Here is a 16326-nt window from a genome sequence, read left to right as displayed (position 1 = left end):
CCTGTGTCTCCACACTCCTCACCCTCTTTTATCCTGTGGCTCCACTCTTCTCACTCTCTTTTATCCTGTGTCTCCACTTTCCTCACTGTCTTTTATCCAGTATCTCCACTCTCCCCATGCACTTTCTTCCTGTGTCTCCACTCTCCTCACTCTCATTTATCCTGTGTCTCCACTGTCCTCAGTCTATTTTATCCTGTGTCTCTGCTTTCATCACGCTATTTTATCTTATGTCTCCGTTCTCCTCACTTTCCTTTATCCTGTGTCTTGTCTCCATTCTCCTCACTCTCTTTTATCCTGTGTCTTGTGTCTCCGTTCTCCTCATTCTCTTTTATCCTGGGTCTCGTGTCTCCATTCTCCTCATTATCTTTTATCCTGTGTCTTGTGTCTCCGTTCTCCTCACTCTCTTTTATCCTTTGTCTTGTGTCTCCATACTCCTCACTCTCTTTTATCCTGTGTCTTGTGTCTCCGTTCTCCTCACTCTCATTTATCCTGTGTCTTGTATCTCTGCTCTGCTCACTCTCTTTTATCCTGTGTCTTTTGTCTCCATTCTCCTCACTCTCTTTTATCCTGTGTCTTGTGTCTCCATTCTCCTCACTCAATTTTATCCTGTGTCTTGTGTCTCTGCTCTGCTCATGCTCTTTTATCCTGTGTCTTGTGTCTCCGCTCTTCTCATGCTCTTTTATCCTGTGTCTCCACTCTCCTCACCCTCTTTTATCCCGTGTCTCTGCTCTCCTCATCCTCTTTTATCCTGTGTCTCTGCTCTTCTCACACTCTTTCATCCTGTGTCTCTGCACTCCTCGTGTTCTTTTATCCTGTGTCTCTGCTCTCCTTGCTCCCTTTTATCCTGTATCTCCGCTCTCCTTACGTTCTTTTATACTGTGCCTCCTCTCTCATCACATTCTTTTATCATGCGTCTCCACTCTTCTCATCCTCTTTTCTCCTGTGTTTCCACTCACCCTATGTTCTTTTACCCTGTGTCTACACTCTCCTTCTGCTCTTTTATCCTGTGTCTCCACTTTCCTCACTGTTTTTTATCCAGTGGCTACACTCTCCCTATGCACTTTCTTCCTGTATTTCCACTCTCCTCACTCTCTTTTATCCTGTGTCCCCACCCTCCTCAGCCTATTTTATCCTGTGTCTCTCCTTTCATCGCGCTCTTTTATCTTTTGTCTCTGTTCTCCTCACTCTCTTTTATCCTGTGTCTTGTGTCTCCATTCTCCTCACTCTCTTTTATCCTGTGTCTTGCATCTCCGTTCTCCTCAATCTCTTTTATCCTTTGTCTTGTGTCTCCATACTCCTCACTCTCTTTTATCCTGTGTCTTGTGTCTCCGTTCTCCTCACTCTCATTTATCCTGTGTCTAGTATCTCTGCTCTGCTCACTCTCTTTTATCCTGTGTCTTTTGTCTCCGTTCTCCTCACTCTCTTTTATCCTGTGTCTTGTGTCTCCATTCTCCTTTCTCAATTTTATCCTGTGTCTTGTGTCTCTGCTCTGCTCATGCTCTTTTATCCTGTGTCTTGTGTCTCCGCTCTTCTCATGCTCTTTTATCCTGTGTCTCCACTCTCCTCACCCTCTTTTATCCCGTGTCTCTGCTCTCCTCATCCTCTTTTATCCTGTGTCTCTGCTCTTCTCACGCTCTTTCATCCTGTGTCTCTGCACTCCTCGTGTTCTTTTATCCTGTGTCTCTGCTCTCCTTGCTCCCTTTTATCCTGTATCTCCGCTCTCCTTACGTTCTTTTATACTGTGCCTCCTCTCTCATCACATTCTTTTACCATGCGTCTCCACTCTTCTCATCCTCTTTCCTCCTGTGTTTCCACTCACCCTATGTTCTTTTACCCTGTGTCTACACTCTCCTTCTGCTCTTTTACCCTGTGTCTCCACTTTCCTCACTGTTTTTTATCCAGTGTCTACACTCTCCCTATGCACTTTCTTCCTGTATTTCCACTCTCCTCACTCTCTTTTATCCTGTGTCCCCACCCTCCTCAGCCTATTTTATCCTGTGTCTCTCCTTTCATCGCACTCTTTTATCTTATGTCTCTGTTCTCCTCACTCTCTTTTATCCTGTGTCTTGTGTCTCCATTCTCCTCACTCTCTTTTATCCTGTGTCTTGCATCTCCGTTCTCCTCAATCTCTTTTATCCTGTGTCTTGTGTCTCCGTTCTCCTCACTCTCTTTTATCCTGTGTCTTGTGTCTCCATTCTCCTCACTCTCTTTTATCCTGTGTCTTGCATCTCCGTTCTCCTCAATCTCTTTTATCTGTGTCTTGTGTCTCCGTTCTCCTCACTCTCTTTTATCCTGTGTCTTGTATCTCTGCTCTGCTCACTCTCTTTTATCCTGTGTCTTGTGTCTCCATTCTCCTCACTCTCTTTTATCCTGTGTCTTGCATCTCCGTTCTCTTCAATCTCTTTTATCTGTGTCTTGTGTCTCCGTTCTCCTCACTCTCTTTTATCCTGTGTCTTGTATCTCTGCTCTGCTCACTCTCTTTTATCCTGTGTCTTGTGTCTCTGTTCTCCTCAGTCTCTTTTATCCTGTGTCTTGTGTCTCTGCTCTGCTCATGCTTTTATCCTGTGTCTCCACTCTCCTTACCCTCTTTTATCCTGTGTCTCTGCTCTCCTCATCCTCTTTTATCCTATGTCTCCACTCTCTTTACACTCTTTTATCCTGTGTGTCTGCTTTCCTCGTGTTCTTTTATCCTGTGTCTCCACTCTCCTCACACTCTTTCATCCTATGTCTCCGCTCTTCTCAAGCTCTTTCATTCTGTGTCTCTGCACTCCTCGCATTCTTTTATCCTGTGTATCTGCTCTCCTTGCTCCCTTTTATCCTGTATCTCCGCTCTCCTCACATTCTTTTATCAAGCATCTCCACTCTCCTCGTCCTCTTTTCTCCTGTGTTTCCACTCTCCCTATGTTCTTTTATCCTTTGTCTACACTCTCCTCATGCTCTTTTATCCTGTGTCTACACTCTCCTTGCTCTCTTTTATCCTGTGTCTCCACTCTTCTCATTCTCTTTTATCCTGTATCTCCACTTTCTTCACTGTCTTTTATCCAGTGTCTCCACTCTCCCCATGCACTTTCTTCCTGTGTCTCCACTCTCCTTACTCTCTTTTATCCTGTGTCTCCACTCTCCTCAACCTATTTTATCCTGTGTCTCTGCTTTCATCGTGCTCTTTTATCTTATGTCTCCATTCTCCTTACTCTCTTTAATCCTGTGTCTTGTGTCTCCGTTCTCCTCACTCTCTTTTATCCTGTGTCTTGTGTCTCCGTTCTCCTCACTCTCTTTTATCCTTTGTCTTGTGTCTCCGTTCTCCTCATGCTCTTTTATCCTTTATCTTGTGTCTCCGTTCTCCTCACCCTCTTTTATCCTGTCTCTCTGCTCTCCTCATCCTCTTTTATCCTGTGTCTCTGCTCTCATCACTCTCTTTTATCCCATGTCCCCGCTCTCCTCATGCTCTCTTATCCTGTGTCTCCACTCTTCTCACCCTCTTTTATCCTGTGTCTCTGCTCTCCTCATCCTCTTTTATCCTGTGTCTCCACTCTCCTTTTGCTCTTTTATCCTGTGTCTCCACTCTCCTTGCTCTCCTTTATCCTATGTCTCTGCTCTTCTCAAGCTCTTTCATTCTGTGTCTCTGCTCTCCTCGTGTTCTTTTATCCTGTGTCTCCACTCTCCCTCTGCTCTTTTATCTTGCGTCACCACACTCCTTGCTCTCTTTTATCCTGTGACTCCACCCTCTCCTCACGCTGTTTTATCTTGCATTTCCTTCATTCTCCTTGTGCTCTTTTACCCTGTGTCTCTGCCGGTCTCCTTACGCTCTTTCATCCTGTATCTCTGCTCTCCTCATGTTGTTTTATCCTGTGTCTCCACTCTCCTTATGCTCTTTCATCCTGTATCTCTGCTCTCCTCGTGTTGTTTTATCCTGTGTCTCCACTCTCCTTACACTCTTTTATCCTGTGTCTCCACTCTCCTTACCCTCTCTTATCCTGTTTCTCCACTCTCCTTACGCTCTTTTATCCTGTGTCTCCACTCTCCTCACGCGCTATTATCCGGTGTCTATGCTCTCCTCTTGCTCTCCTTTATCCTGTGTCTCCGCTCTCCTCACGCTCTTTTTTCCTGTGTCTACACTCTCCTTCTGCTCTTTTATCCTGTGTCACCACTCTCCTCACTCTCTTTTATCCTGTGACTCCACCGCTCTCCTCACGCCTTTTTATCTTGCATCTCTGTCATTCTCCTTGTGCTCTTTTGCCCTGTGTCTCTGCCATTCTCCTTATGCTCTTTCATCCTGTATCTCTGCTCTGCTCATTTTGTTTTAACCTGTGTTGCCACTCTCCTTACGTTCTTTTATCCTGTGTCTCCACTCTCCTTACGCTCATTTATCCTATGTCTCCACTCTCCTCATACTCTTTTATTCTGAGTCGGCACTCTCCATCCGTTCTTTCATCCTGTCACTCCACTATCTTCACAGTCTTTTATCCTGTGTCTACGCTCTCCACTTGCTCTCCTTTATCCTGTGTCTCCGCTCTACTCATGGTGTTTTATCCTGTGTCTACGCTCTCCTCTTGCTCTCCTTTATCCTTTGTCTCCACTCTCCTCACTCTCTTTTATCCTGTGTCTTGTGTCTATGCTTTCCTCACTCTCTTTTATCCTGTGTCTTGTCTCCACTCTCCTCACTCTCTTTTATCCTGTGTCTTGTGCCTCTGTTGTCCTCACGCCCTTTTATCCTGCGTCTCCACTCTCCTCACCCTCTTTTATCCTGTCTCAACTGTCTTCACCCTCTTTTATCCTATGTCTCCGCTCTCCTTGTGCTCTTTTATCTTATGTCTCCGCTCTCCCTGTGCTCCTTTATTTCTGCTCTCCTTAGACTCATTTATCCTGTGTCTCCACTCTCCTTGCACTCTTTTATCCTATGACACCACCACTCTCCTCACGCACTTTTATCTTGCATCTCCATCATTCTCTTTGTGCACTTTTGCCCTGTGTCTCTGCCGTTCTCCTTATACTCTTTCATCCTGTGTCTCTGTTCTCCTCATGTTCTTTTATCCTGTGTATCCACTCTCCTTATGCTCTTTTATCCTGTGTCTCCGCTCTCCTGCCACCCTTTTATCCTGTGTCTCCGCTCTCCTGACACTCTTTTATCCTGTGATTCCGCTGTCCTTACGCTCTTTTATCCTGTGTCTCTGCTCTCCTCACAGTCTTTTATGCTCTGTCTCCACTCTCCTCTTGCTCTTTTATCCTGTGTCTTCGCTCTCCTTGCTCTCTTTTATCCTGTTTCTCCACCGCTCTCCTCACACACTTTTATCTTGCATCTCCATCGTTCTCCTTGTGCTCTTTTACCCTGTATCTCTGCCGTTCTCCTCACGCTCTTTGATCCTTTGTCTCTGCTCTCCTCATGTTCTTTTATCCTGTGTCTCCACTCTCCTCACCCTCTTTTATTCTGTGTCTCCACTCTTCTCACTCTCTTTTATCCTGTGTCTCCACTTTCCTCACTGACTTTTATCCAGTGTCTCCACTCTCCCCATGCACTTTCTTCCTGTGTCTCCACTCTCCTTACTGTCTTTTATCCTGTGTCTCGACTCTCCTCAGCCTATTTTATCCTGTGTCTCTGCTTTCATCGTGCTCTTTTATCTTATGTCTCCATTCTCCTTATTCTCTTTTATCCTGTGTCTTGTGTCTCCATTCTCCTCACTCTCTTTTATCCTTTGTCTTGTGTCTCCGCTCTCCTCATGGTCTTTTATCCTGTGTCTTGTGTCTCCGTTCTCCTCACCCTCTTTTATCCTGTGTCTCCGCTCTCCTCATGCTCTCTTATCCTGTGTCTCCACTCTTCTCACCCTCTTTTATCCTTTGTCTCTGCTCTCCTCATCCTCTTTTATCCTGTGTCTCTGCTTTCATCGTGCTCTTTTATCTTATGTCTCCATTCTCCTTATTCTCTTTTATCCTGTGTCTTGTGTCTCCATTCTCCTCACTCTCTTTTATCCTTTGTCTTGTGTCTCCGCTCTCCTCATGGTCTTTTATCCTGTGTCTTGTGTCTCCGTTCTCCTCACCCTCTTTTATCCTGTGTCTCCGCTCTCCTCATGCTCTCTTATCCTGTGTCTCCACTCTTCTCACCCTCTTTTATCCTTTGTCTCTGCTCTCCTCATCCTCTTTTATCCTGTGTCTCCACTCTCCTTGTGCTCTTTTATCTTGTGTCTCCGCTCTCCTTGCTCTCCTTTATACTGTGTCTCCGCTCTCTTCACGCTCTTTCATCCTGTGTCTCTGCTCTCCTCGCGTTCTTTTATCCTGTGTCTCTGCTCTCCTCATGCTCTCTTATCCTGTGTCTCCACTCTTCTCACCCTCTTTTATCCTGTGTCTCTGCTCTCCTCATCCTCTTTTTTCCTGTGTCTCCGCTCTCCTCATGCTCTCTTATCCTGTGTCTCCACTCTTCTCCCCCTCTTTTATCCTGTGTCTCTGCTCTCCTCATCCTCTTTTATCCTGTGTCTCCACTCTCCCTATGTTCTTTTGTCCTGTGTCTACACTCTCTTTCTCTTTTATCCTGTGTCACCACTCTCCTTGCTCTCTTTTATCCTGTGACTCCACCACTCTCCTTGCGCTCTTTTATCTTGCATCTCCGTCATTCTCCTTGTGCTCTTTTGCCCTGTTCTCTTCTGTTCTCCTCATGCCCTTTAACCCTCTGTCTTCACTCTCCCTGTGCTCATTTATCCTGTGTCTCCAATCTCCTTGTGCTCTTTTATCCTATATCTCCACTCTCCTCATCTCTTTCATCATGTGTCTCTGCTCTCCTCGCACTCTCTTATTCTGCGTCTCTGCTGCTCTCATGCTCTTTTATTCCTGTGCCTCCGCCGTTCTCTTTGTGCTCTTTTTCCCTGTGTCTCCACCGCTCTCCTCACACTGTTTTATCTTGTGTCTCAATGTGGCTGTGCCTGAACTGTCTCAGTTGCAGAGGAATGGTCACTTTGTATAAAGTTTCTCTAATGCATGGCCACTTCCTTTGCCCACCTGTCCCCCCACCCCCCCACCCCAAATGCTTGTGCGCCATATTCAACTTCAAGGCAGCCTTTGCACCCCCCAACACCCCCCCCAAACCCCCAACACACAAGTTGCCTCAAGGGCAGCCATGACCCCTGCCTCCTGAAAACGATCCTCAAGCTTGATGTGCAACAGGTGACCCTGGTAAGCGTTGCACATCACTGCTGTGTACTCACCTCTGAGTTGCCCTCAAAGTGCAGGCTGCCAAGTGCACACCTTTTATGTGATGTTATGCGTGCTTTTCTGCCAACATGGATGGATAATCCAGCTGGAGGGGACGATTCTGAAGGGCTGGCCTAATAATGATATGCAGATGTACTACAATGAGGTTCCCAACATCTGATGGAGGGAAACGTGGCCTGCCATTGATGGGCTGAGCGGAACAATTGCACTAATTTCACTGTTGTGAAACCGATCGTGCCATACTGTCTGCTCACACCACTGAACACGTCCAGTGCTGGTGGGCACGGAAAATCCCAGCCAATATGTCACAGTCATTAGCACTGGCTTTGATGGAGATGTTCAAGAAAAGTTCTCTTCTGACCTTGACAAAGCCCTCACTGTCATCCCAAAAGAAGAAAAGATCAACCTTCAGGAGGGTTTAATTCCAGTGTTGGTCATGACTCTGATGTCTGGAGAGGAACCATTGGGTAAAATGGTGTGGGAAAAGCCAATGTAAATGGTGTCCTCCTGCTGACAAAATGTACTCAGCATGGCCTCATTATAACAAACACCCTCTTCCACCAGAAGGACAAAATATAAAACCACATGGCATCCTAGATCAAAGCACGGGCACCGCCTGGATTATGCCATTGTTCAGGCCAAAGATCTAAGTGATGTCAGAATCATTTGATTGATGTGCGGAACAGATAGGTGTGTGACAGACGCGTGTCTACCAATCTGAAAGACGTCCACCTGCTGGACATGGGCTCGTCACACACCTGCCCACCACACAGCCCACCCATTATACACCGGCCGACTGCCGCACGTCAGGAATGTCATTTTAATACTTTAGCATCTCAGGCGATCACTCTGTTTAACAATCAATCTGTTGACGGTCTCTGTTTAATTATCACTGTGTTTAATGATCACTCTGTGCTCCACATGGGCGATTCCTCTTTGTAAAGTGAAGTTGATAGAAGGCCATATGTCCCACAAAGTAAATTTTTCTTTGTAAATGTGCATGTGCATTGGTGTGAGGGATTCTGAAATGGTTGAGTGGGAAGAATTACCATGAAATAGAAGATGTTTTGTACATTGTTTGATATACAGTTAGAGGGTATTAGGTTGCACTTTTTTTTATTCATTCATTGGATGTGGGCATCAGTGGCTAGGCCTGCATTTATTACCCATCCCTAATTGCCCTTGAGAAGGTGGTGATGACCTGCCTTCTTGAACTGCTTTCTAACAGTCATAGATTCTTAACAACACAGATGGAAGTCATTTGTCTCATCAAATCTATTTGGCCTAATAGAACCATTGCCATCCATTGCATTTAAGTGCAAGATTTCAAGATACATGGATATCCTCTCGAGGAACGAAGAGCTATGTGTGAGACATTGGACCATACATCACTGCAACAAAGTTCCAGCTTCTACTCTTGTGGTCATAGCTCAGTCAATGCCTACTGGAAAATATAAAAAAAGTTCAGGACAAAATGTGTAAAAAGGTGGCGGAGCAATAAAGTTTGGGATGCTCACGAGGTCAGAATTAGAGGTGTGCAAATATCTTAGAGGGTTGTGGGGCTTGAGATTGGGAAGGTCATGACCATGGAGGGTTTTTAAAACAGCGATGAGAATTTTAAAATCGAGATGTTGCTGGATCAGGTCGGTAAGCCTAGAGTGATTGATAAAAAGGAATTGGTGTGAGTGAATACATGAACAGCAGAGACCTGGATGAGCTAAATTTAATGGAGAGCAGAAGATCAGATGTCAGTCAGGAATACATTGGAAGTTGGAACAAAGATAACAAAAGCATGGATGATGGTTTCAGCAGTAGGTGAGTTGAGGCAGGGGCAAAGAGGAACAATGCTACCAACCTACAGAATTTCCTCAGTATATCTCTGTTAACAGGGTTATCAGGCAAATATGAAATAAACACAAAGTATAACTAAATGCATTGTTTTTTGAAGGGAGTGACAATTAGCTTATGACCCTGCTTTGAGATATAATGGAACATTCCAGAGTGATTGAGAAGAAATGCACAAATGTTCAATTTTTCCATTTTTAAAAAACAATTTAGTTTAAGAAAGCACAGGAAGCATGTGGTGGGAAAGGAAAATATTTCCATTTTAGGCACCAGGAATTTCTAGATAAGATATAAAGTCAGACGCAAAGTAAAGTCTCTTTTCTGAAACAATAACATTTAACCCCAACTTAAGAAAAGCAGCACTAATTAGAGTGAAAATATTTCCACTCTGTACCAATAATTCTTTGAAGACTTAGTATGAGATGTTCAATTTAATTAAGCTATGAACACTTTCTGTATTGCTGATTCACATCCATCAGAAGAATGAGGAAGATTCGGAAACCAACCATTACTGTCCCTTTAGATGCAGCATCTCTGCATCTTGAGTTAAATCAGCGGCTCAGGGAGGAAACCTCTGTGAGAGAAATGGCAACTCATTCAAAAAATAAACACAATGATTAAAATGTCACCTTGTTAATAAGAACCCACTGGATCTGGCAAAGTGGATGTTTGGACTTTGCGGCTAAAACTTTTAAGGTTGGTGCACGTTTTCAGGTGTGGATGTCCTGATTCGCACCTATTCCCATTGAGGCAGGCAGTACACAAACCCTGCGTTGCCCCTTCATTTCTATGATTTCTGGAGGCATCTAATGTGACCTGAGCTGCTGGCTGGCTGCATGCACGATCGGTGGCACTGCAGTGTGTGAGGTTAGTTGGTGTTCCAACTCACCTTCAGCTCTGAAAGGCAACCTGACCCTCTTAAAGATGCACTGAATTATAGGAGGCTGCTGCTGAATGGCATCACTGCAATTCTACACAAGAGAAATGCAACACCAGGGCAGTGTGATCTGTGGCTTATGGATGCAGGGCTAGAGGCTTTAGTCATGGAAGTGGCAAATTTAACACCCTGGACCAAGGATGTAAGAACATCCCAAAGCCTTTCAGTTTAACAATCTCTGTGGGTAAGCTTTTAAAAACAATAAATAGGAAAAGAAATCAACAGGCACTTGGAGAGGTTTAATATTAATTAAGGAAAGCCAGCATGTAGTAGATGTTGCCTATGTGGATTTTAAAAAAGTGTTTCACAAAACACCAAACGAAATGCTAGTTAACAAAATTGTGGCTCATGGGATAGGAAGGTCAGTGCCAGCTTGGATAAAAAATTGGCTTAAGGACAGAAAACAGTAAGTCATGGTAAATGATTAATTTTCATCTGGAAGATGGTAGACAGTGGTGTTCATCCAGTGTCAGTATATATGACTTGGATTTTGGAATACAGTGTAAAATTTTGGAATTTGCCAATGATACTAAACATGGAAATATGACAGTGAGGATAATAGCAACTCAACACCATCCAGGACAAAGCAGCCTACTTGATTGGCACCCCATCCACAGACATTCTCCTCCTCCACCCCAATGCACAGAAGCAGCAGTGTGTACCATCTACAAGATGCATTGCAGATGCACCAAGGCTCCTTAGACAGCACCTTTCAAACCCGTGACTTCTACCATCTAGAAGGACAAGGGCAGCAGATAGATGGGAACACCACCACCTGAAAGTTCCCCTCCAAGTCACTCACCATCTTGGCTTGGAAATATATCGACGTTCCTTCACTGTCACTGAGTCAAAATCCTGGAAATCCCTCCCTAACAGCACTGTGGGTGTACTACAGTGGCACCACATGGACTATAGCAGTTCAAGAAGGCAGCTCACCACCACCTTCTCAATGGCACATATGGATGGACAGTAAATGCTGGCCTAGCCAGCAAAACCCACATTCCGTGAATGAATTTTTAAAAAATTGACTGTAGCAGGATGTAGAGAGTCCAGCAGAATGGGCAGACAAGTGGCAGATGGAAATTAATGCAGAGAAGTATGAGCTGATGCATTTGACAGAAGGGATAGGGAGAGGCAATATAGATTTAATGGCACAGTTCTAAAGAGTGTGCAAGAACAGGTATCTGGGAGTTCATGCCCATTACTTAATAATGGAGAATTAATAAAGGGAAACAAGGTGAAAGCGTTGGCCAGATATTTTGTGTCTGTTTTCACTTTAGAAGATACAAAAGCATTCCAAGAATAGTTGAAATCAAGAGGTAAATGGGAGGGAAGAACTTAAAGCTATTATAATCACAGGGGAAAGGTACTGGGCAAACTTAGAACAAAAGACTGACAAGTTGCCTGAACCAGTTGGCTTTCATTCAAGGGTCTTAAAAGAAGTGACTGCAGAAATGATAGATGCATTGGTTGTGATCTTCCAAGATTCCTGAGACTCTGGAAAGGTCCCATAGGATTGGAAAATTACAAATCTGATATCTTTATTCAAGAAAGACAGATAGCAAGAAGCTATAGGCCAGTTAGCCTAGCGACTACCATAGAGAAAATTCTAGAATCCATTAGTAAGGAGGTTATAACAGAACATTCAGAAAATCATAATAAAATCAGACAGAGTCAACATGGTTTTGTGAAAGGGAAATTGTGCTGGATTAATTTATTATAGAGTTCTTTGAGGAAAGAAGCAATGTGGATCAAGGGGAACCTGTAGAGGTGGTGTACTTGGATTTCCAAAAGGCATTTGATCAGGTGCCACCTCAAAGGTTACTGCACAAAATAAGAGCTCATGGTGCATGGTGTAGGGGATAATATATTAGCATGGATAGAGGATTGGTTAGTGAACAGAAAGCAGAGAATAAGTGAGTCATCTTCAGGTTGGCAAGCTGTAACCAGTGCCACAGGGATCAATGCTGGAGCCTTAACTTTTTACAATCTTTATCATTGACCTGGATGAAGGGACCGAATGTATGGTAGCTAAATTTGCTGATGACTCAATGATCAGTAGGAGAGAAACTTGTCAAGATGACATAAAGTGTCTGCAAAAGGACTTAGATAGTTTAGGTGAGTGGGCAAAAATTTGGCAGGTGGAGTATAATGTGGGGAAATGTGAACTTGTCCACTTTGGCAGGAAGAATAGAAAAACAGCATATTATTTAAATGGAGAGAGATTACAGAACTCTGAAGTACAGAAGGATCTGGGTGTCTAGGCACATGAATCACAACAAGTTAGAATGCAGGTACAGCAAGTGATTAGGAAGGCAAATGGAATGTTGGTGTTTATTGAAAGGAGAATCAAGTGTAAAATTTTGCTACACTTGTACAGGTCATTGGCGAGACCCTATTTGGAGTACTGTGTACAGTTTTGGCCTCCCTACTTAAGAAAGGATATAATTGCATTAGAAGCATTTCAGAGAAGGTTCACTGGACTGATTCCTGGGAGGAAAGGTAGAACAGGTTGGACCTATACCCTCAATTGTTTACAATTTATATAGAAGACTTGGAGGAAGGGATGGATGGTATGGTTGCCAAATTTGTTGATGACTCAAAGAGGTTGGAAAGTAAATTGTGAGGAAGACAAAAGGTGGCTACAAAAAGATATAGATAAGTTGTGAGTGGGCAAAGATCTAGAAAATGGAGCATAATGTGGAAAAATGTGAAGTTGTCCATTTTGGCAGCAAGAATAAAAGTAAAGCATATTATCTAAATGGTGAAAGATTGCAGAGCTCTGAAATGTGGAGTGATCTGGATGTCTTAGTGAGTGAATTGCAAAAGGTTAGTATGCAGGTACAGCAAGTAATTAGGAAAGCTAATAGAATGTTATCATTTATTGCGAGGAGAATTGAATAAAAAAGTAGGGAAGTTATGCTTCAGTTATAAAATCACTAGTGAGACTACATCTAGAGTACTGTGTACAGTATTGGTCATCTTATTTAAGGAAGGATGTAAATGAATAGGAAGCAGTTCAGAGAAGGTTTACCAGACTAATACTTGGAATGGGTGGGTTGTCTTCTGAGGAAAGGCTAGACAGGTTAGGCTTGTATCCGCTGGAGTTTAGAAGAGTAAGAGGCGACTTGATTGAAACATATAGGGCTGACTTTTCCCGCCGTCGGGGGGGAGGATGAATAGCGGGCGCACACAGGCAGACTTCCGATCAGTGCCCCCGAATGGAGGCACGGTGCCATTTTACCTGGGCAAGCCAATTAAGGGCCGCCCAGCATGATGTCCGCACAGAAGGCCTCTGCACTCCCTGTGCGGGGATGGGAATCCCAAAATCAAGAGCGCACTCATCTCCCTGAGGCTTAGTGCTGCCTCAGGGAGATCGGCTGTAAATGTCAAAAAGATAAAAATAAGAAAATAAACTTTCCCTAACATGTCCCATCATGTGACCAAGATAGATAGGTTCTTGATTGGTAAGGGGATCAAAAGTTACTGGGAGAAGGCGGGAAAATGGGGTTGAGAAACTTATCAGCCATGATTGAATGGCGGAGCAGGCTCAATGGGCCGAATGGCCTAATTTCTGTTCCTATGTCTTATGGTCTTATGCTGACAATGTCACATGATTTGGGACATGTCCATAATTTTCACAAAAACTTTTATTAAAATTTTTAAAAAGCTACATGAAACCTCACCCGCCCATGGATGAGGTTTCATGCTTTTTCCAATTCGCGCCGGGGCTCCTGGCCTGCCCACAACCTTAAGGTTGGACGAGCAGGTCCTTTTAATTACTTAATAGCCTCTGACAATGGCTTCAATTGGCCATTGACAGGTTGGCGGGCGCGCAGCTGATTTCGCTGCACCCCCACCTTCCTGAAAATTTAAATGGGGCGCTCAGTTCCCCCTGACGTTATCACGTGTCATTTTAAGCATCAGTGAATGGGCCTCGCCGACGTGTAAAATCCTGCCCATAAGATCCTGAAGGCCCTTGACAGGGTGGATGTGGAGAGGATGTTTCCTCTTGTGGGAAAATCTAGAACTAGGGGGCCACAGTTTAAAAATAAGGGTTTGCCCATTTAAAACGGAGATGAAGGAAAATGCTTTCTGAGGGTTGTGTGTTTTTGGAACTCTCTTCCTGAAAAGATGGTGGAAGCAGAGTCTTTGAATATTTTGAAGGCAGAGGTGAATAGATTCTTGCTAAGCAAGATAGGTTATTGGGGGTAGGCAGGATGCAGATTCCAGGTTACTATCAGATTAGCCATGATCTTATAGAATGGTGGAGCAGGCTCAAGGGGCCAAATGGCCTACTCCTACTCCTTGTTTGTATGTTTGTATGTTCATATGGAGTTTAGGAGAATGAGAGGCGATCTTACTGGAATATATAAGATCCTGAGGGGACTTCACGGGGTGGATGCTGAGGGGATGTTTCCCCTTGTGATGAGGGAGCCTAGAACTAGGAGACACTCTTTAAGACTGAGATAAGAAGATTTTTTTTTAGAGAGGGTCATTTGTTTGTGTAATTCTCTTCCTCAGAGAGCAGTGGAGCTGGGTCATTGAATATATTCAAGGCTGAGTTAGACAGATTTTTGATCGACAAGGGAGTTAAATGTTATTGGGGACAGACAGGAAAGTGGAGTAAAGGCCTAAATGAGATAAGCCATGATAATATTGAATGACAGAGCAGGCTTGAGGGGCTGAATGGCCTCTGCCTGCTCCTAATTCTTGTGTTCTTGTGTTCTTGCATTGATCTTTGAAGATAGTAGGACATATTGAGAAGGGCGATTAACAACGCATATGGGATCTTGGGTTTCATGATAGAGGCATCAAGTACCAAAGCAGGAAAGTTATACTGAACCTTTATAAAGCTCTGGTTAGGTCTTAATTTGAGCATTGTGTCCAGTTCTGGTCACGACACTTTAGGAAAAATGTGAGGGTCTTTGGGACGGTGCAGAGGAGATTTACCGGAATAGTTCCAGGGATGAGGGATTTTAGTTACAAGGTTAGGTTGGAGAAACAGCTGATGTTCTCCCTGGAAGAAAGGTGATTGTGGGATGTTCACTGACTGCATCTCCTATCGGGATCTTATTCAATGGCCTCTAACCTCATAGTCCACCAGCCCCAAACAGCCTGCTTCCTCCTTCCCAAGACCTACAAACAGGACTGTCCTGATCGACTCATTGTTTCAATCTGTTCCTGCCTTACTGAACTGATTGTTTCCTATCTTGACTCTATTTAAGTCCTTTTGCAGACACTTTATGTCATCTTGACAACTCACTCTCCTACCTACCATTGCGTCATCAGCAAATTTAGCTACCATACATTCAGTCCCTTCATCCAAGTCAATGAATGGGAGATTGTAAAAAGTTAAGGCTCCAGCATTGATTCCTGTGGCACTCCACGAGCTACAACTTGCCAACCTGAAAATGACTCACTTATCCCTATTCTATGTTATTAACAATACTGTAGAGGAGGAATTCCTGGAGTGAATACGGGATGGTTTTTTGGACAAATACGTTGAGGGACCAACTAGAGAACAGGCCATCCTAGACTGGGTATTGTGGAGTGAGAAATGAATAATTGGCAATCTAGTTGTGCGAGGCCCCTTGGGGATGAGCGACCTTAATATAATAGAATTCTTCATCGAGATGGAGAATGACGTAGTTGATTCTGAGACTAGGGTCCTGAATCTTAATAAAGGAAACTATGATGGTATGAGTTGGCTATGATGGATTGGGAAACGTTACTTAAAGGGATGACGGTGGATAGACAAAGGCAAACATTCAAAGAGTGCATGGGTGAACTGCAACAATTGTTTATTTCTGTCTGGCGCAAATGTAAAACAGGAAAGGTGGCCAAACCAAACAAAGGAAATTAGAGATACTATTAGATGCAAGGAAGAGGCATACAAATTGGCCAGAAAAAACAACAGGCCTGAGGATTGGGAGCACTTTAGAATTCAACAAATGAGGACCAAGAAAGGGAAAATAGAGTACGAGAGTAAGCTTGCAGGAAACATAAAAACTGACTGTAAAAGTTTCTATAGATATGTGAAGAGAAAAAGATTGGTGAAGACATATGTAGGTCCCTTACAGTCAGAATCAGATGAATTTATAATGGGGAACAAAGAAATGGCTGACCAACTAAATATATACTTTGGTTCTGTCTTCACAAAGTAGGATACTAATAACGTACCAGAAATGTTGGGGAACACAGGGTTTAGTGAGAGGGAGGAACTGAAAGAAATCAGTATTAGTAGGGAAATGGTGTTGGGGAAACTGAAGGCCGATGAATCTCCGGGACCTGATAATCTACATCCCAGAGTATTTAAGGAAGTGGCCCGAGAAATAGTGGATGAA

This window comes from Carcharodon carcharias, chromosome 2, assembly GCF_017639515.1.
Source record: "Carcharodon carcharias isolate sCarCar2 chromosome 2, sCarCar2.pri, whole genome shotgun sequence".
In the NCBI taxonomy this organism is placed as follows: domain Eukaryota; kingdom Metazoa; phylum Chordata; class Chondrichthyes; order Lamniformes; family Lamnidae; genus Carcharodon; species Carcharodon carcharias.
This window is presented reverse-complemented; position numbering follows the sequence as displayed.